The 21,299-nt window shown below is 45.9% G+C and overlaps 1 long non-coding RNA gene across 4 annotated transcripts; it reads right to left on the bottom strand.

Moving 5' to 3' along the window:
- Positions 1–8,658: 8,658 nt before the first annotated feature.
- On the bottom strand, positions 8,659–19,778 carry LOC120101798 (uncharacterized). Of its 4 annotated transcripts, none has more exons than XR_005502746.2 (3): positions 19,650–19,763; positions 19,040–19,148; positions 8,659–9,165 (listed from the first exon to the last, which is right to left on the bottom strand). It is a non-coding gene; the product is annotated as an uncharacterized LOC120101798 (long non-coding RNA). The 4 variants fall into 4 exon arrangements; XR_005502745.2 differs by having other exon boundaries at positions 19,040–19,309; positions 19,650–19,755; XR_010065124.1 differs by lacking the exon at positions 8,659–9,165 and having other exon boundaries at positions 18,764–19,309; positions 19,650–19,778.
- Between the last annotated feature and the right edge of the window lie 1,521 nt (positions 19,779–21,299).

The following is a 21,299-nucleotide window of genomic DNA, read 5'->3' as shown; positions in this document are numbered from 1 at the left end:
TAGAAGACTGTCCTGTGCCTCATAGGACACAGAATCCCTGGATGCAAAGACATTACCCAAATCAAAATTGTCTCCATAAGCAGGCAGCCATCCCCTAGAGAAGAAAACCACTCTCTGTTGAGAACTACTCCAGTAGAATAAGTTCTTTACATAAACTGAATTATATTTTCATCATCCGTGGCTAAAAATAGCACATAAATAGGTCTATAGCTGTCCCCAGTGGTATATTTTATAAGTGTTTCTTCCTCTCAGTGTATGGCTCTCTGTATTTTAAGCTCTTATGAGCTATCCTAATCATGAGATTTAGTTGAAGAAGAAAAGAAGGAGAGAAGAGGGGACTGGGGGTGGGGGAAAGGGGAGAGAAGCTATTCAGTGTAGCCAGAGGTCAAGGGAATATCCCATATTTTGGACTTATATTGTGTGCAATCAGTCTTTTTCTCTCCATCCCTTCTACTTCCTTCACAATCACTGCCACCCCTAACATCTGCCCTCCTCCTGGTAACAAGACTCATCCTTTTAAGACAGAGCCCGGTCATGTCTCTCCCTGGCTCTCCCTCCCACTTAAGATAAACCTCAGGGGGTTGGGGATTTAGCTCAGTGGTAGAGCGCTTGCCTAGGAAGCGCAAGGCCCTGGGTTCGGTCCCCAGCTCCGAAAAAAAAAAAAAAGAACCAAAAAAAAAAAAAGATAAACCTCAAGTGCTCACCATGCTCCCTGAGAACTCAGGATCTCACTACTGCCTGTCTCAGGACTGTGAGGTCTTCCCTCTTCCTTTCTCCTCCAACCACACAACCCGTCTTGCTGTCCATCCACACCCACAGCTTGACCTCTGGCACAAGTTCCTTCTACATGCTGAGTGTCCCCCCGTACGTCATCTCCCTGGCTTCATCGATGCCTCTGCCCAAACAGGTCCTTCTCAGAGATGCCTTCTGCAGCTAGCTTACCTCACACCTCTGTCTCCTTGTCCTATCTACATCAGTCTCAGCGCAATAACCTAATGTAATGATCTAGTCACATCATACTGCTTGCCGATTGATTTCTTTGGCCTTTACAAAGCAAATTCAGAAGGGCTGATTCTCCACAGTACTCCCGAAGATCAGAAGAGCAGAGGCTGGCACTCTGGGAGACTCTACGGCACTGTTTGGCAAGTGAGTGTGTGCGTGCTAGATCCATTAACTAGAGTGGAATCAAAGGAGATTCCTATAGATGGGGGGTCTGGAACCCAGGCTCAAATATCCTTATAAGTAGCTCATCACAGATCCTTCAAGATGCCAGCTCAGACCCTCTATCTGTAGAAATCTCCCTTGATTCTACTGTAGTTAACTGATCTAGTTTCTGACTGATTCTAAGTGTGAGGAGGGAGTATTCTATCTGACCAGCTGTGCCCAGGTACCCATCCCTTCCTTCCTTTTCTGATAAAACAGGATCAAAAGAAGGTCAAACCCTGAGTGCTAAATAGGAAGACCCAGCGAGTGCCATGGAATTGGCTAGAGAGCCTGGGATTGACTATTTCAATCCCCTGTTATCACCATTCAAACAAAATTTAATTGATACTTCAAGGAAACCAAGGAGGAAACTTCATTCATAAGGTGCCCTAGTCAGTCTTCTTGACAGGGAAAATGGCCAGAGTAACCTACGGTGCAGGGATAGCATTATGGGATGTCCATCTCTCTCCCATGACTGGCACATGACAAAAGCCTTGAGCTTTTCATAAAAGCAGGATACCAAGGCTAAAGCCAAAGAAGAATCAAGGAGAGGAGTGCAGCCGTGAAGCCTAAGAAGATAAGAGAAAATAAACCCAAAGGTGAAGCCAGATGTGGCACAGGGTGGGAATGTGGTTTGGTAACGTCATGGAGCTGGACTGTAATGGTTAGAAGGCGATAACGACACTCAGGGATACAAGAAGAATATAAACATGTAGATTGTCTGGGGTGGGGAAGTACCAGACAAAGTGCTGGGCCATCACTTGAGAAGGAAGTCTTTCGTAAGAGGGTAATCCCAGTGGGACCCCTGAGCAGTTGCTCCTCTGGGAAGGAACTGCGATTGCTGAAGAGGACATTTATACGACACCTTTCAGATGAGAGGACATACAAAGGCTCCTGAACCAAACATGTCAGCAGGAGGCAGAGACTGTAGCTGGGCACAAAGCCGAGGAGATTTCTCACGGTCCTAATCGCTCTCCTCCATCGAGTCCAATCCATCATGCATACTATTGCCTTGTTAATATTATTAAAATGATTCTAGCAATGTCGTTCATCCACCACTCCTCGATACCTGGCACGTGCAACACAGACATCGCAGTCTGTTTTAACAACCTTCCGTGATTGATGCTCCGGACGGAGTTCATTATCAACTAATCAAAAGATGGGGCATCAGGCTCTACCAGTTGAGCTGTGCCCTCCAAAAGGGATGCACAGAATCTTTGATCCCCCAGTTCCGCCAAATGTGGCCTCATCTTAAAATAAGGTCTCGGCAAAGATCCTATTTTGCATCTCGTCTTTGATGAAGGTTAGATGAGGTCGTTAGGATATGACCTTTGACATGTTTGCACACAAACACAGCACGTAGAGAAGACTATGTGGAGGCACACAAGTAGATAATGCCCATGTGTCCATGGAGGTAAAGATTAGAGAGATTTGTCTACCAAGACAAAGAGCACAAAGACTGCTAGACTAGAAATCACAATCTAGAGGAGACAAGGAAAGAATATTCTGGAGCTGACAGAGGGAACCTGACCCTAGTGAGAGTAGCTGTCACACACCAGAATTTCAGATCAGTGATGTCATTGGTTTCTAACCAGTTCGCAATGGTTTAATATGGCTGCACTGGTGACATTTCATGGCGAGATTACCGTTTAATGTCCCACGCTGGCCGGAACTGACGGCTATTGGTTCTCTCCCATACCTTCGGTGCTGAAACAGAAAACTCTCAGCAAAGTGAGCCATGCTGGTCTCCTTGGGTGGCAGCCTCCTCATTTAGTAGCTAGGGCTCCAAGGAAAAGGGGGCTTTGCATAAAGAACCTAGAGACTCCTTTTGCGAATAACGTTGAGAGCCCTCAGGGTAGGACATGGTGGTAGCAACCAAACGTTTCGGGGAGAAGGGGGAAAGACACCCCAAAGGTAAAACACAATGATCTTAGAACTGAGATGGATAAAACAGTCCCCAAAGGGGCTGAATTCAGAGAGGAAATAAATGGGAATCCTATCTTGGGGAATTAGTGCAACGCTGAATTATCCACACCTAGCCCTCCCGGGACAGACCATTCGTTTACTACCTCAGATAGTTTGAAATTTGTTTGCTAATAGACTAAACAAAGAGTGACCTTATTTAAAATAAATTATGTCTTAACTCCAATTAAGTCCTATTGTGGCTCAAATATGAAATGTCATTATATAAATATAACATTATATATGAGGTTTCAATTACTATGCTATATATATGTGTGTGTGTGATATACATGTATATTATAAATGCATATATAGGAAGATACATATATTTATACATACATATATATTAAGCATAGACATATATAGATATATAAAGAGAAATATAAATATATCTCAAGCAAGAATGCCTCGGCCATGTAAACCCCTAGCTTGAGCAGGCTATACACTGTCAGCCCCCTTCTCTTTCCTTGAGCTGCCCCCCCAGTCTTGTAAAAATCTCCTGCTGCCTTGGCTGTTCTTGCAAGAAAATGGATCTAACTGTCGGTCCATTATTTTTTAAAACAAACAAACAAAAAATGCTTGCTTGTTCAAGATAACGGACAGGGTTATCTGTTGCAAAGTCAAGTTCTGCTCCCAAAAGACAAGATCTGAGCTGACCCATCCCAAAACTGTAACTTTGTGGGTTTTGCCTTTTGTAAGCCCCGGGCTGATAAGGCTACATACTGCATCTCTCGGGAGTGCTCTCGGGTGCAGACCTAGAGCCAATCGGTCCAGATGCCAGGAGCAAAATAAGTAAACAAACAAACAAACAAACAAACAAATAAATAAATAAATACTCCTTTTATTAAAATATCCATTGTCGGGGTTGGGGATTTAGCTCAGTGGTAGAGCGCTTGCCTAGCAAGCGCAAGGCCCTGGGTTCGGTCCCCAGCTCCGAAAAAAAGAAAAAAAATATCCATTGTCACGGTGAATCCCTGGATGACTCCAGACCCACCAACAGTCTTCTTCTATAAGATTGGGTGTTTGAGCACTTGGTCGCCAAGTGGTGGCGCTGTTTGAGACGGTTGTGGAAGTTTTAGCAGATGGAGCATTACTGGAGTAGGGAAGTCACGTGGTGTGGGGGGATGGGGGTGCGCTAGAGTAGGGGGCGGTGCAGGAGTAGGGGCGGTGCAGGAGTGGGGGTGTGTGGGAGTGGGGGGGTAGCAGGGTAAGGGGAGGGGGGTATTTTCTAGTCTTGCTTGCTGATTTATTTTGGTTCCTGAAAACAGATGAAACGTGACCACCGGCCCCCTGTTCCCGTCACTATGTCTTCCTTTTCTGCTTTCTCTGTTCTGGTGGGACTCTATCCCTCTGAAGCTATAAGCCAAAATAACCCCCTTTCCCTTTAAGTTGTTTTCGTTGGGGTATTTCATCGCAGCAAGAGAAGAGGCTCGAGTGTATACCTTTTAAAATGTCTACTAGCCAATTTTATTTGTCAATATTTTGTTGCCTGCTCCTTTGTCCTCTGTAGGTCATAGTCTTTAAGGGTCATTTGTTTGCAAGAGTACTTTAGTAACAAACACATTTATGCTTCCGGCACACGCCAGCTGTGTGCAAACTCATTCTTAATAGAAAGTGTTAATATTTTACCTCTGAGAAGGAAGGGCTCTGGGGTTAAAAACCCCATGTCTCCATGCTGTTTGAAGGAGTCACGTCATCGGCACTTGCTACATTAAATGGCTCACGCTCTTCCTGCCTGAGCTGGGGTGAGGGGAGCAGCCAATAGAAAGACCGGAAGAGCAATTAACTAATTAGAGGCTTTGAAAAATGTGACTATGACACAAAATGTGAAAGCCCACAGGCAAGAATGAAAGAATGTTGGAAAAAAAATATTGGAGGGACTGAAACCTTCGAACCAAAGTTTCCGAACCAGCATAAGTCATAAAGCAGAGGCCACCCCAGGAAGGGCCGCAAGGATGGAATTCTCGCCATTCACCGTGATTTCCTTGTTAATAAATACAACTGATGTTGGATTTCCACATTCAGGCTTCTATGTTGTGGTTTAATGTTTGCTTTGTTTTGTTTTTACCTTTTTTGGTAAGTGGTATCTTTGGCTAGAGCAGGTGGCCATCGAGTCTCTGGAAACACCGAGAGTTAATAGAATAGTTTGTATTGTGCCTTCTTTATAGACATAAACAATAACAAACCACCAGAACTTCAGCCTTCTGGTGTCCTGGAGCTTCTCTCTGTCCTCACCAGATGTGCTGGCTAGTTTATTGTTAAACTGACGTGAGCTAAAATCGTCTGAAAAGAGGGAAGCTCACCTGGGAAAAGCCTCCATTAGACCGGCCAGTAGGAAGGCGTGTGGGATATTTTCTTGGTTATGGTTGATGTGGGAGGGCTCGCCCACTTGAGCTGGTGGTCCTGAGGGCTGTCCTGAGTCAGCCAGGAGGAGCAAGCCAGTAAGCGGCACTCCTCCATGGCCTCTGCTTCCCTTCCTGCGTCTGGGCTCCTGCCTCGACTTCCCTTGAGGATACAAGCTGTACATTGAGGCTAACCCTTTTCTCCTCAGGCAGTTGGTGGCCATGGTGTTTATCACAACAATTGAAAAACAACCAGGACGCCTCATGTCCCCTGTGAATTATCTGCCCCCTGGCTTCTCTTATCCTTGGTGCTGTGGGGGTCTTAGGAAGATAACCCATCCTCCTGCTTCCCAAAGAACTACTTGTGATTTCCCCGTGACAGTGGCGTTAGGCACATCACTGGCTATTAAGAGCACGCTGTGTGTATGTGTGTGCGTGGGGAGGGGGTGGGGGCTAATCTTGATTGTTAATTGAGGGGGTTATCTTGATTGTTAATTGAGGTGAGAAGACCCACCCTGCATGAGGGCTGCACCCTTTCGTGGGTAGGTCTTAGACTCTCTGAGAATAGGGAAAGACCACTGAGTAGGAAGGAGGGAAGCAGGGCATGCATGTGCTTGCCCTCTTAGCTCCTGACCGTGGGTGTGATTTGACCACGGCTTGACTTCCTACACTGGCTTCCCTGAACGATGAATCGTGATCTGGAATTGGAAGCTGAGTAAACCGTTTCCTCCTCTACGGTATTCTGTACCTGGATATGTTCTTATGGCGGCAGAGATGAAAGCAGGGCAGGGTCTAGGAAAGTAGGCAGGTCTAGGATGGGAACCAGCTGCCCAAACGATCAAGTAACCTGGAAGCCTCGGTTCCAACCCAACCTTCAGCCCAAAGTTGACTGCATTACCCACACCTCCGTGAGGTCTCACCCCCTGAACGAGACCCCCCATTAATAATGAAGCTCGTGGAAACTGGGAACATGGGGCAATGACAGTCAGTAAAATGCTCGTCACACAGCATGGTGACCTGCCTTTGATTCTGTAGAACCCACACAAAAGCTGGTCATGGTGGCCGGCATCTGTGATCCGGCACTGGGGAGGCGGAGCCAGCAGGATGCCTGGGGTTCCCAGCCAGCCAGTACAGAACACCCTCCCCCCCCCCCAAATCAGAGCTCATCTCTCCTAGGGCCGTGATCACATAGTATATTTTATTATTCATGTAATTTATCTCAAATATTCTTTGACATGCATAAGGCAGCGTTATCAAATCCGATGGGTTACACGTTTAGACTCCGGGAATGTGGCTCCTCTGTTTGACTCTGTATTAAATCTTCCTGAAATTTTCTCATGCATAAATTCTTACATCGGAAGTTGTATTTCCCTCATGTTTGCCCTCAGCTCATATCAAGGATTAAATCATATCCATAGGCGAGTGATTTTTTTTATTGTAATTGCTTTTTTTTTTTTGCAATTTCAGTAACATGGGAGAGACACCAGATCTCTCCCTCTTCCTTTTCTAGGATGTAACCTTGACCTATATCGAACCTACTATATTTAAGAGTACCATTTCTGTCCGAGGTGCTGGGTATGTGGGTTGGGAAGATGGACATGACCTTTAATAGGAGGAAGCTGCATTTGGAAAGAGTGCTAGGGAACGGCTGCCCAGCTTGGCCCAGAATTCTCCGTGCTATGTGCACAGAGTGCCCTGGAGCATGGAGCTCCGGCACAGGCACCATCCTCTAACCCTTTGAAAATGCGCTGTGGGACTGGGTCACTGTGAGCAGTGATTTCCAAAGATTCTATTTGTTGATCCCTGACTGATGAAGTTCCCTTGGAAGTGCGTTAGAACAACAGATCGGTAACAGGTCCAGGGGACTGGAGAGGGAGTCACAGGAGAGTAAGTTCCCACTCCATGAGCGTGAGGACCTGAGTTTGGATGCCCAACACCCACGTCAAAGCCACGCATGGAGGTGCACATCTGGGACACTAGCTTTTGGTGAAAGGCGACGTATAGGTTAGCCAGGCCAGCCTAATTGACGAGCACCAGGTTACAAGAGAGTGATCAGAAACTAAAAGTGAAGAGGTACTGAGGAAGATAATCAGATATTGACTTCTGACCTACTCACCTCCCTCCCTCCCTCTACCCCCCACACACACAAATCCCAGCCCTCATCACCTATGTTTCAGTTGAATGTGGGGGGGAAGGGGATGAATGAAAGAAAGCTATGTTTCTGTAGTTTCTAAGCATTAGTAGAATGGTCCCTGGATCTGTGCTTGACACTCAGGATCCATAGAGGCCTGGGAGGGACTCAAAGATGCCTGCTGAAAATTCTGTGTGTTTGCCAGGTGGGTCCCTCTCTGAGGCCAGTGACAGAGTCCAGCAGTAGGAACGCGTCGTTCCTTTCTTCCAAGGCACTGCAAGGTACTTCACAGAGAAGAATTCTACGGGAATCTGCAAATGAGACATGAGATGCTACCTTCGGTAGAGAAAAATCTAAATATTCGTCCCCTGACTATAGCCAACACATAGCCCCCATCTGTTAAAGGACATGTAAACAAGAGGTCATACATTAATCCTACCAAGAGGGACTTAAAAGAGGCTTTAAATTCTCTTTTTAAAAATGTCGATGAGGACACTCAAAGTCCTTAGCCAGACAAAGCAAGCATTGTTCTATTGCAGTGGCCCTTAACATTCCGAATCCTGTGACCCAGTAATACAGTCCCGGATGTTATGGTGGCCCCAACTATAAAATTATTGTTGTTGCTACTTCATAGCTGTAATTTTGCTACTGTTATGAATCGGGATGTAAACATTTGTGTTTTCTGATGGTCTTAGACGACCCTTGTGGAAGGGTCAACCTCAATGGAATAGTGACCCAGAGGTAGAGAAGGGTTGTTCTATTGTGTGCTGTGGCTGACCATCCCCTCCCTTTGCTGTCTCAGACACTTGAATGAGCTGTGTCTCACTTAGTCTAGATAGAGTATTAGTCATGGTCACCAGAGAGACTGCACCAACGGGCTAGAGGTGGAGATAAAAAGGAGTTCATGCTAAAAGAAGTGGCAAGGTCTTTCCCAGGTGAGGCTCAAAGGGACGCTGAAGCCCTCAGAGGGTTGGCCAATGTGTGACTAAAACCCTAGCATGATGAGTGACGTCCAAGCCAGGGAGAGGCCCTGTCTCAATGAACAGGGAGGACAGCACCTGAGGGATGACATCCAAGCTTGGCTCTTGGCTTCCACAAGTATGTGTATCCACACACGTAAGGAATACTTACCTGCTAGGTCTAATCTCCTGAAGGTGATCACAGACTCTCTGGATCAAGATGGAAAGCGTCATGACCAACCCAGAGAAAATGGCTGCCTAGTGTCAGAGAATCCTCTTCTCGCTCTCTGGAGATCGTTTTACTCAGTCTCCTCTGCTCCTTCACCACATCCTGAGCACTCCCAGGGCAGGAATGAGCCTTCCTCATGTGCCTCACCTCAACACCATGTAGAGAGCCTACAGAGACCCGAGAGAAGCTAGAAGCCCAGAAGCGAGTCCATGGAGAGCCCTTGCAGCCATGGTCCCTGGTGCCTGCCTTTCTCTGCTCCGTCCCTGCCGTGGGATGGCCTGGCGTCGCCTTTGTCTGTTGGTCCTCGCTGGTGCTCACACTGAGCACGTGACAGCAAACCTGAAGAGAGAGGAAACCACTGCCCGGGAGTCGTCCTCAATCCATAGATGGGAAAGACGGATGTGTGCACACCGGCATCTTCATGCCTTCTGCAGATCACCCTGGTGTGAGCTCTGCATGGTCCTGCAGGGCACAGCAGGAGTGCCCTTCCTATGCCCAGGCCACAAGCTGCTTCCCAACATGCCTTTGTTACTCCCCACCCAACCTATTAGCATATTTTTGTTTGCTCCCATTTCTGGGTTTTTTTGTTTGTTTGTTTGTTTTTGCTTTATCTCCCACGTGAGTTATCCATATCTGTGGATTCAACCAACTGTGCATTAAATAGTCCCCAAAATAACGACATATATGCTGAACACGTATGAACCTTTCTTCTTTTAACATTGTGTCTTAAAAGCAGTATAGCTGTTCATGTTCTGCTATATAGATTGATGTAGCATTTAAATTTATTACGTGTTATAAATAAGAGATTTTTCAAACATGTTCGTAAACATGAATGGATTGTATGCAAACGTTATGCTAATGTTGTAAGGGTTTTGAGCATCCTTGAGTTTCTGCCACTCCCAGGAGTATCTGGTATCCTACGGTATCTGGTATCTCTGAGCCTGGCTTCAGAGTTAACGCCCTGGGAAGCTACCTTTAATCCAGCAGGGTAACTGGGACCATGATTTCTGGGAAAGCGATGACCACGGAACCTATATTCTCTTGTACTAGCTAAAGAGAAAAAGAATCACACCAGAGAGAGAGAGAGAGAGAGAGAGAGAGAGAGAGAGAGAGAGAGAGAGCGCAGAGCGAGCTCACTGGGGAGTCCCTCCCTCCCATTCAGTTCTCCTCTTGGGCGTGTGTCACCACACAGGAGAGAGACAACAGGGGCTGGAACAAAAAGTAGAAGAAAGAAGAACATCGGCCCTCAAAGGGATGAAACAAACAAGCTGCCTCCAGGCGTGAGCCTGCGATAAAGGAGACTGGGGTACCATTTCAGGCAGAGCTCCAGGGCACCGGTGCCTTTCAAGATGGGGCTACTCCACTTCCGGGTGAAATGCATTCTTTTAGAAACGAAGCCCCAGGCTAGACACCTCCAAGAGGGCCTCCCAGTAGGGGAATCTTCTCTAGGGCCAGGTACACCACACCCGGAGGAGTTTGATTTGTCACTCAATGTTTCTTCCCCTCAGGAAAGAAGGTCTCTTTCCACTGAGAACCCAAAGTCACCAGACCCAAGAGAAGGTTCTGGGGCTCCTCTTCTTCTCCCCTAACTCAGCTGCTTTGTAAACTTGAACTTACTAAGAAGTTATTCTCACAGACAGTATAAGGGCTGTTCTTAACGACCTGAAGAAGAAAAAACACCAGCGGGGGCCAAACCCTGAATGAGGTACACCTTCAGAGCCACGGAAGACAGTGGGATCAAGCGGCGTAAGGATTTACTGAGTGCACACAATGAACCAGGCAGCTAAGGTCACAGCCTCACTCAACACATCCAAGATGTGGGTAGCGCCGAGCCCATCTGCAGATGAACTTGTGTAAAAGAAACTTTTTGAATTTTATTTTTACTAATTATTTTATTTATTTGCACCCCAAATGTTGCCCCCAACTGGGTCCCCCTTCCCAGAGTTCTTTGTCCCATCCCCTAAGCCTCTGAGAAGGTGCTCCCACCCACTCTAGACACCCTCCTTCCCTGGGGCATCAAGTCTCTATGAGACTAGGTGTATCCTCTCCCACTGAGGTCAGACAAAGCCATCCTCTGCTACTTCTGTGCTTGGTGGTGGGTGGGTGGGGTTCAGACCAGCCCTTGTATGCTCTTTGGTTGCTGACTTAGTCTATGTGAGCTCCCAGGAGTCTAGGTTAGTTGATAGTGTTGGTTTTCCTATGGGGTTGTAATCCCCTTAGCTCCTTCAATCCTTCCCCTAACGCTTCCATTGGGGTCCCCGACCTCAGTCCAATGCTTGGCTGTGAGTATCTGCATCTGTCTCAGTCAGCTGCTGGGAGAGCCTCTCAGAGGTCAGCAATGCTAGGCTCCTGTCGGCAAGCACAACATAGCATCAGTAATAGTGTCAGGGTTTGGTGCCTACCTATGAGATGGATCCCTAGCTGGTCCAGTCAGTGGATGGCCTTTCCTTCGATCTCTGCTCCATTTTTGTCCCTGAATTTCTTTTCAACAGGAACAATTCTGGGTCAAAAGTTTTGAAGTGGGTTGGTGACCCCATCCCTCCACTGGGGCCCTGTCTAACAACTGGAGGTGGACTCTTCTGGTTCCACCTCCTCACTGTTGGGCATTTTGGCTAAGGTCTTCCCTACTGAGTCCTGGGAGCCTCTCACATTCCAGGTTTCTGGAACTTTCTAAAGGCCCCACCCCCACCCCAGCAACCACATATATCTATTCATTTTCCTGGCCCTCTGGGCTTCTCTCCTGCCCACCCCACCCCCGTCCCTTCCTACTTCCCACTCCCACCCCGATCCCTCCCTCTGCCTCCTGTAATTACTTTATTCCTCCTTCTAAGTTAGATTGAAGCTTCCTCACTTGGGCTTTCCTTCTTGTTTAATTTCTTAGAGTCTGTGGGGCGTACTTTTTGGGTCTTCCGTACTTTTTGGCTAATATCCACTTATCAGTAAGTACAAACCATTCACGTCCTTTTCGGTCTGGGTTCTCTCACTCAGGATGATATTTTCTAGTTCCATCCATTTGCCTACAAAATTCATGATGTTCTCATTTTCAGAGTCAAATAGTATGCCACTGTGTAAATGAAGCACTTTTTCTGTATCCATTCTTCAGTTCCGAGATATCTGGGTTGCCCCCAGTTTCTGACTATTACAAGTAAGGCTTCTATAAACACAGTGCAGTGTCCCTTTGGTATGGTGGAGCATCTTTGGGGTGTATGGCCAAGAGCAGTATATCTGGGTCTTCAGATAGAACTACTTCTAATTTTTTGAGGAATTGCCAGACTGATTTACAGAGAGATTGTAGCAATTTGCAATCCCACCAGCAATGGAGGAGTGTTCCTCTTTCTCCACATCCTCGCCAGCATGTGCTGTTGCTTGAGTTTTTGATCTTAGCCATTCTGATTGGTGTGAGGTGGAATCTCAGGGTCGTTTTGATTTGCATCTCCCTGATGACTAAGGATGTTGAACATTTCTTTAAGTGCTTCTCGGCCATTAGAGATTCCTGTTGAGAATTCTCTACTTATCTCTGTAGCTCGATTTTTTTTTTCATTAGGGATATTTGGTGGTTTTTTTTTACTCTAACTTCTTGAGTTCTTTATAGATTTTAGCTATTAGCCCTCTATCAGATGTAGGATCTGTGAATGTCTTTTTCCAATCTGTAGGTTGCCATTTTGTCGTACTGACAGTGTTCTTTGCAATAAAGAACCTTTTCAGCTTTAAGAGGTCCCATTTACCAATTGTTGATCTTAGAGTCTGAGTCACTGGTGTTCTGTTCAGGAAATTTTCCCTTGTGCTAGTGTGTTTGAGGCTCTTACCCACTTTCTCTTCGATCAGAATCAGGTTTTATGTTGCGGTCCTTTATCCACTTGGACTTGGGCTTTGTGCAGGGTAGTAAATATGGCTCTATCTGCATTCCTTTTTTTTTTTTTTTTGGTTCTTTTTTTCGGAGCTGGGGACCGAACCGAGGGCCTTGCGCTTCCTAGGCAAGCGCTCTACCACTGAGCTAAATCCCCAACCCCTCTATCTGCATTCTTCTACAAGAATTCATGCAGACCAGCACCGTTTGCTGACAATGCTTCCATTTTTCCACTCTGTAGGTTTTGATTTCTTTATCAGAGATCTGGTGTCCATAGGTGAAGGTGAAAACTGATCTTTCCACGTCTGTCAAGAATTGTGTTGGAATTTTCATGGGCGTTGCATTGAATCTCTGGATTGCCTTTGGTAAGACGGCCATTTTCACTACATTAATCCTACCGATCCATGAGCATGGGAGGTCTTCCCATCTTCAGGGAGTCAAATTTCTTATCATTGTTCACTTGCTTAGTTAGAGTTATACCAAAATATTTAATATTATTTGTGGCTATTGTGAAGGGTGTTATTTCTCTAATTTGTTTCTCAGCCCATTTATCATTTGTATAAAGGAAGGCTACTGATTATTTTTTGAGTTAATATTCTATCCAGTCACCAACCATTTAGAAACAAAAAGAAGAATACAAAGAATCAACAAAATCGAGAGTTATCTCTTTAAGAAAAATCAGTAAGATAGAAAAGCCCTTAGCCAAACTAGCTAAAAGGCACAGAGACAGTATCCAAATTAACAAATTCAGAAATGAAGAGGGAGACATAACAACAGAAACTGAGGAAATAAAAAAAAAATACCTTACTACAAAAGCCTATATTCAACAAAACTGGGACATCTAGATGAAATGGATGATTTTCTAGATAGATGTCACATACTAAAGTTAAATCAAGATCAGGTAAACTATCTAAACAGTCCCATAACCCACAAGGAAATAGAAGCAGTCATTAAAGGTCTCCCAACCAATAAAAGCCCAGGAGCAGACGGGTTTAGTGCAGAATTCTATCAGACCTTCAAGAAGAGCTCATACTAATACTCCTCAAAATATTCCACAGGACAGAAACAGAAGGAACACTACCTAATTAATTCTATGAAGCACAGTTACTCTAATACCTAAATCACACAAAGACCCAACAAACTAAGAGAACTTCAAACCAATTTTGCTTATGAATATCGATGCAGAAATACTCAATAAAATTCTTGCAAACGAAATCCAAGAACACATCAAAAACATCATTCACCTCAATCGAGTAGGCTTCATCCCAGGGTTGCAGGGATGGTTCAATGTCTGAAAATTCATTCATTATACTAGTATAAACTCTACTATATAAACTAACTCTAAGGAAAAAAATCACATGATCATGATCTCATTAGATGCTGAAAAGGCCTTTGACAAAATCCAACACCCCTTCATATTAAAAGTCTTAGAGAAACATGAAAGCAATACACAGCAAACCCATAGCCAACATCAAGTTAAATGGAGAGAAACTTGAAGCAATTCAACTAAAATCAGGGGCAAGACAAGGCTGCCTGTTCTATCCCTATTGAATCAATATGGTACTTGACGTTCTCGGTGGAGCAATAAGACACAAAAGGAGATCGACGGGATACAAACCGGAAAGGAAGAAGTCAAGTTATTGCTATTTGCTGACAACATGATAATCTACACAGCCAACCTCCACCATTCTACAGGAAACTTTTAGAAAATGCCTAAGAGGCCACATCACACATCCACAGCAGACCTGGGATACTTAAGCCAGAAGCATCCGACTTCCTTCTCTGGGTACAGTCTATGGAGTGTAGGCATAACTGGAGGCCAATTGTTAATAACCCTGTCCAGCAGAGAGTATGCTGTTTGGAGCAGGGAGAGCTGCCTCAGAGTGTAGGAGCACCCATGGCTTTGGCAGAGGATCTGTTAGGTTCCCCAGAACTCGTGCCAGGCAGCTCACAGCTGTCCATAACTCCAGCTCCTGGGGATCTGATAACCCGGGCTTCCTCAGACACCTACACACATGTGCGTACCCACAGACCACGCAGACATGCACACACACACACACACACACACACACACACACACACACACAGAGAGAGAGAGAGAGAGAGAGAGAGAGAGTGTCTAAAAACAATAAATTTTATTTCATGTACAGAGAAAATAACATGATTTTATACTAATATTAGCATCCCACTTGTATGTTTTGCGTGCACATGCATGCCCTACAACACAATGGTTGAGCTAATGGAGAGCTAATCTGCAAGAAAATGACATTAAAGTCAAGTGCAATTGAACTGATAAAAAAAGACCTGGAGGTGAAGGACCCGACTGGAAAAGTGAGAAGAGAGCGCACACCACCACACTGGGAAGACGTGGCTGCAAACACTCGCAGCTTCCTCTGGAGGGGATGTGTGAAAGCTTCCTGCACGAGCCCATCTGCCTCACACCAGAGTCTAGTGTCAGACTACATGTGTTCCATTCTGATATCCAGCCGGAGCTAGGTGTGGGGGCTGGAGAAGTTCCCTCCTCATTTGTGAGCCTCCATTTCCTCACTAAAATAGGCCTCAGGATAACACGACCCTGGAAGCGTTGTGAAGGAAAGGCTCGCCGTGGTGCACAGCCCATAATACGTGCTGCAAGGTCCTCTGCTCTCACCTGGGTCTGGAGAGCACCAGGAAAGTAAACACAGTCATCTGTGGCCTCAAACGCTACCTAGTGGCCCTTCCCATATCATCTCCCTTGTAGCCCAGAGGCCAGTGCAAAAATGTAGGCTCCTGGAGGGACTAGTGTGGACCACACAGACACTGACTGACAGAAGGCAGAATCCGGTGTCCTATCGTCATCTGTGGCCCCTCCAGGATTGGATCTTACAAGAAAGTGGGTGCTTAAGAACTGAGACGAGAGGTGTGGTGGCCACTGAAGAGATAGTTGGGTGGCCCGGACAGGGTTTTTCTCCACAGGTGCAAGAGAACGTCCCCCTTCCAGATAATTATCCCAAGCTCTCGCCAGGATTGATTCCAAGGGTCCCCTTATCCTCGCCTTGTAGATTCATGTCCAGGCTTGGCTCAGCTTGTTGGAGATGCAGTTAGGGAAACCATTCTAGGGCTTTTGTGATTAGTGGTTTTGGAGTGGGGTCAGTGTGCATGTGCTTGTGTGTGCATATGTGTACATGCATGTGCATGTGTGTGTGTGCATGTGTATGGGCGTGTGAAAGCCAGAAGTCAACCTCTGCTGTTATTTTCCAGTCACTGACCACCTAGTGTTTGTTTGTTTGTGTCATTTCTTTTTATTTTTAAAGGTTTATTTGTTATATGTGAGTACACTGTAGCTGTCTTCAGACACACCAGAAGAGGGCATCGGATCCCATTACAGATGGTTGTGAGCCACCATGTGGTTGCTGGGATTTGAACTCAGGACCTCTGGAAGAATAGTCAGTGCTCTTAACCACTGCGCCCTCTCTCCAGCCCATGTCAATACATAGACTAGACTGGCAACCCAGGAAGCTTCACTTCCCCATATTAAGATTACAAAGCATGCACTGACCACCAAACCCTGCAATGCATATATACATGTACATAGATACATATATGTATATATGTATATATTGATAGATATATTATATATTATATATCTTCACCATTGTATTTTATGTGTATGCACAATTTACCTACATGTATGTCTGTGCACCACATGAATGTCTGATGCCTGCAGAGGCCTGAGGAGAACATTGGATCCCCTGGAACTAGACTTGCAGATGCTTGTCTGCCACCATGAGGGTGCTGGGAACTGAACTCAGGTCCTCTGGTTCCTCTTAGCCTCTGAGCCACACCTCTAACCATCCCCCAAGGCTATTTTAAAAATCATGGGGTCCGGGATGAAACCTCTACCCTCTTGGTTATGAAGCAGACAACTCTCGGGGTAAGCCGTCCTGTGGCTCTGACTAGTGTTTCTACAGATATACGGGAATTCAGGGTACCGTGAACACAGAGTTGTTCCGATCTCTCCCTGTCCTCTGTGGGGCCTATGGTCTCACTTCCAGCTGCCAAGTGCCAGCTGGACCCAGGCGACACCATCATGGAGACAGAGCACAAAAGGGCAGTAAAGACTGGCTGTCCTATCCTGTACAGGAGCTCTGGGCAAGGCCAGACGTGGAGCCTCCTGAGACGCCGAGACTCTGGCTGGCCGTGTGGCCATTCAGTTCCTGTCCCTGCCCAGTCTTGCCATCTCCTACTTCCCAGTTGTTAGAGTTGATCCCCCAAAGAACATTAATCTCCCCAGAGAGTGCTGCAGGATCTGCTTCCAGAAATCATACTCTAGTCTTCTGGGTCTCACGAGCGTAGAGAGACCATGACCATCTAGGTGCCAGGCATTCAGACCTTCCAGAAAGGTAGGCTGAGACTCAGACACAAAGAAGAGGAGGAGGAGGAAAAGGAAAGAAAGAAAGAAAGAAAGAAAGAAAGAAAGAAAGAAAGAAAGGAAGGAAGGAAGGAAGGAAGGAAGGAAGGGGGAAAGAAAGAAGAAAGGTAGGCTTTGGTGGTGAAAAGTTGACATTGACTATCCAAAGAGACCCAATGGATTTCTAGCCTGTCCATTTGATTATTGTGTGTATACACATGTATATGTTCCTGTGTGTTTTCAGGTACATGTGTATGTGTGTACATGTATATTTAGACACTACAGGCAAACCCAAGTGACCCTCTTTATTGTTGTCCATTGTCCTCTTTCATTTTTTGAAACACGGCCTCTTACTAAGCCTGGAGCTCACCTGTTCGGGAATCCTAGTGGGCCAGCAAATTCCCAGGACTCCCCTGTCTCCATCCTCCTCAGTGCACACACTGACATGCCCAGCCTTTGAGTGGGCTAGAGATCCAAACTCAGGTCCTCAAGCTCAAGATCCTACAGCAAGCCCCTCACCCACCGGCTCACCTCCCCAGCCCCTCGTCCACTTTAGATCTCTGCACTGTGCTACTGGGTGACCCCACTGAACTTGACATAGAGTGGAAGACTAGAATCACCCTGTGGGATCCATCAAGACAATACGAAAATAAATCACGGCACATTTGTAATGCCCGTCAGTGCAAGGAATGGTAATTAGGGGCTAAGAAAATGTCCCCCCTCACTCCCACTATGTCCTCACCACCACCCCCCAATCCCCTACCCCTGTGACTCAATTCTGCTCTCGGAGAAAAACCAATAGTGTGCTTTCCCAAGTCTCCAAAACCAGCTTCCTCCTGCAGCAGGCAAGAGAGGAACATTGTTATTCTTCTAGGACAAAGCAGTAGCCTATAATTAAATCATTAAGAGGCAAATTAACTCTTCTAGCAATGCTTTCCTAAGTGTTGGTGGTGGGCAAACCCATTATCGAGATGCCAGTAAATCCCAAAATGCCTTCGCCTACTGACTGAGCAAAAGCTGCTTCCGAGGGAGGCCGGATGGGAGGTGAGCTTTCCAGGTGGTTTGACCTCCTACAGAGATACATTGGAGGACGGGGAGGGCAGAGGATGGATGAGTTGCATCTCTTATGGTGCTTTGTGACTATACCTCCTAAGCCCTTGGAGAGGGTAGCCGCCAAATCCCCCCCTCTGAAAGCTACAGTAAATCTATTCTTTTCTTAAGAAAAATATTCAAGAGCTTTTGGACTCCTATCAAATACCTCCCATTTTTCTGAACTCTTTGAGCTTGGATTATTGACTTTCCAGAAAAAAAGATCTATCTGTGGGAGTTAGTGGGGTAAGTGGAGTGCGTTTTCCGGTGGGGACCCTTTGGAGATATTTATTTAACAGGGTTTTCAGAATAACAAATGTGAACTTGGCTTCGTTTGGGAGCCGGATATATATTTATGCTATTGACTGGAATTCAAATTGGCCAATACGGTTGGCTTGTCAGTGGCCTTCAATCCATCGGGTCTTTGAACGTTCCCGTCAATACGGTTGATCGTTTGTATGATGACCTCACTTCAAGCATTTAATAAATTGTCAACAACTCGAAAGCGTATTGGAAGTCAACACAACTCATTATAACCATTTATACGCCCATCAAAATCCTAAGGGGGGCGCCCGACCCGATTGGAAGTTTCCTCCAGAGCCGTACAATAATTTTAGCTGTGAGAGTAAATTTTATGGCATGTAAGATTAGACCACACTAATGCAAGGTCAAAAATAATAGAATCAATAGGCAAACTCAATACCGTTAACGTCGTGAGAAAATTACTACGAGAAAACAATGTCAACGGCAGATTGAAACGGGTCTCCAAAGCCGTCCCATTGATTTCCTCTCATGGTGGTGACATTCTAACTCTCTCTCCCACGTGACGTGGAACGTTTAGACTTCTTGTATTTTTCTTCAGCTCTCCTCTGCGTGGGGAAGATTACCTTTTTTTCTGATGGATGCCAAATGTGAGACAGTTCTGCTTCCGGAACTGAGCATGGGCATCTGTGTCCTGATGTAGAGCCTCGAGCGGGTCCTTCACGGAGGGCTCAGCTGGTAAGAAGCAGAAGTTATTTTCGCTACAGTCGGGCATCTGAGTACGCGTGTAAACAGTGCTGGTGATGAATGACCAACATCGGGCTGGGAACACGTGACCTCAGCTCCAGGGTATGGGAAGCGTTGGTGCTGAGGAGGAAAGCTCTCTGACCAATGGGCTGCGGGGTTAAAGGTTACTGCCCATTAGAAACGTGTGCTCCCCTAGCACAGTGTGCTACCCCACTCCCTCCTGTCCAGCTCCCTGTGTTGCCACCCCCATAACTACTGACTCACTCAAGCCCAGCCTGAGGAGTCATCATTCATTTCTCTCTCCCTTCCTCACACAGCAGATCTGTCTACTGCCCTGGTCATCTAACTCCAAACTTTATTCTGAATCTTCCACTGAACCTCATCTCTGATGACTCACGACAGCCACCCCTTTCATCACCTGCTTTCATTTCTACTTAACAGGCCATAATTACTACTGTAGAAAAGAATTCGCATGATTCCTGTCCTTACACTGCTTCTGTGAGGTGCCACAGGGTGCTGACGTAAGTCTGGACCTCCCTCATAGGCAGTCAATCTGCTCCCCTCTTCCGTCCTGGCCTTTCTAGGTCACCCTCATTCTTTGATATTTAGGACTTTGACACTGGAAGGTCTCAAGTCTGTAGTTTTTGTATATGACTTCATTGGCCACATTATTATGTTAGTATTTGTGACACGCATGAGCATCCCTGAAGCTGTGGACAGACTGTACAGTATACACACACACACAGACACACACACATACATACAGATACATACACACATGCATATATACATATACATACATATATACATATTCATACACACATATACACATGCATGTACACATACATATTACAGACATACACATGCATTCACACACATACATACACATGTACATGCACACAGACACATACACACAGACACACATACACAGACACACATACACATATACATATATACAGACATACATATATATACACTATACACACATACACACATGCATATTACAGACATACACATGCATTCACACATATACACACATATGTACATGTACACGCAAACACACACATACACACACACACACACACACCAATCACATTCACTATTCACTGCTCCTGATGATGGGGCCATAGGCATGAAGCTGAAGTTACCACTTCCAGGGCTCCCTTGAGACTCCTCTTCTGGATTTCAATCAAATGTGCCATATTTGGTCGACATCCATGGGGGACCTGCCATTTTCTGATTATGGGATAAGAGTACAGAGGGGAGCTGGGGGAGTGCCAGGCAGGAGAAGGGCGAGGGAAACTATGGTTGAAATGTAAATTGTTACATATAATTATATATTTTATATGTTATATATTTTATATATTATATACCATTACATATGCATATATTTTATATACACTCTATAAATCTAGTTTATATGTTATAAATAACATTAGTTCTTTGTATTAATATGTATTCATATGTATAATATCATACATATTAAATTATACAAATATATGGCTCCTCTTCTGTCTGTGTCTTTTGAACCCAAATCCTCAGGGAATTAATAATCCTGGCTGCAGCCTTACGAATGACTGACAATGACCTTGCTCCACATTGGCCCGGAGTCTCACTCCCCTGTGTTGCTGAGCCCAGGTTACCCTTCCCTGATATAATGACACTCACTGTGTGCTTGGCTTTTCCTTCCTGATCCCACTTCCTTTCTATCTTGGTATTTCCTGGGAGCACTTGTCAGTCACACACTGAGCATCTCTGTTCTAAATATATTAAATCAGACACACCCCTATGATAGGGCGGTGACATCCAGGCATGTGGTAGCCCAGCCCCTGATGTCAATAGACCCAAGCAGCTGTGATGGCCTCCGTGAGACCCCCGAAGAACCACAGAACCGGGCACACTAATCTCACGTAGATGTTGGGGAGCCACTGGGGTGGAAGGGGAGTCTTCCTCGATGTTGGCATTTCCTGTAATTTACTCCTGTGGGTGACCCTCCCCCCTGCTCCTCTGGGTGACCCTCCCCCCTGCTCCTCTGGGTGACCCTCCCCCCTGCTCCTCTGGGTGACCCTCCCCCCTGCTCCTCTGGGTGACCCTCCCCCCTGCTCCTCTGGGTGACCCTCCCCCCTGCTCCTCTGGGTG

This window comes from Rattus norvegicus, chromosome 3 (genome assembly GCF_036323735.1).
Source record: "Rattus norvegicus strain BN/NHsdMcwi chromosome 3, GRCr8, whole genome shotgun sequence".
Taxonomy (NCBI): domain Eukaryota; kingdom Metazoa; phylum Chordata; class Mammalia; order Rodentia; family Muridae; genus Rattus; species Rattus norvegicus.
The sequence above is the reverse complement of the archived record's forward strand: the minus strand, read 5'-3'. Positions and strand labels throughout refer to the sequence as shown.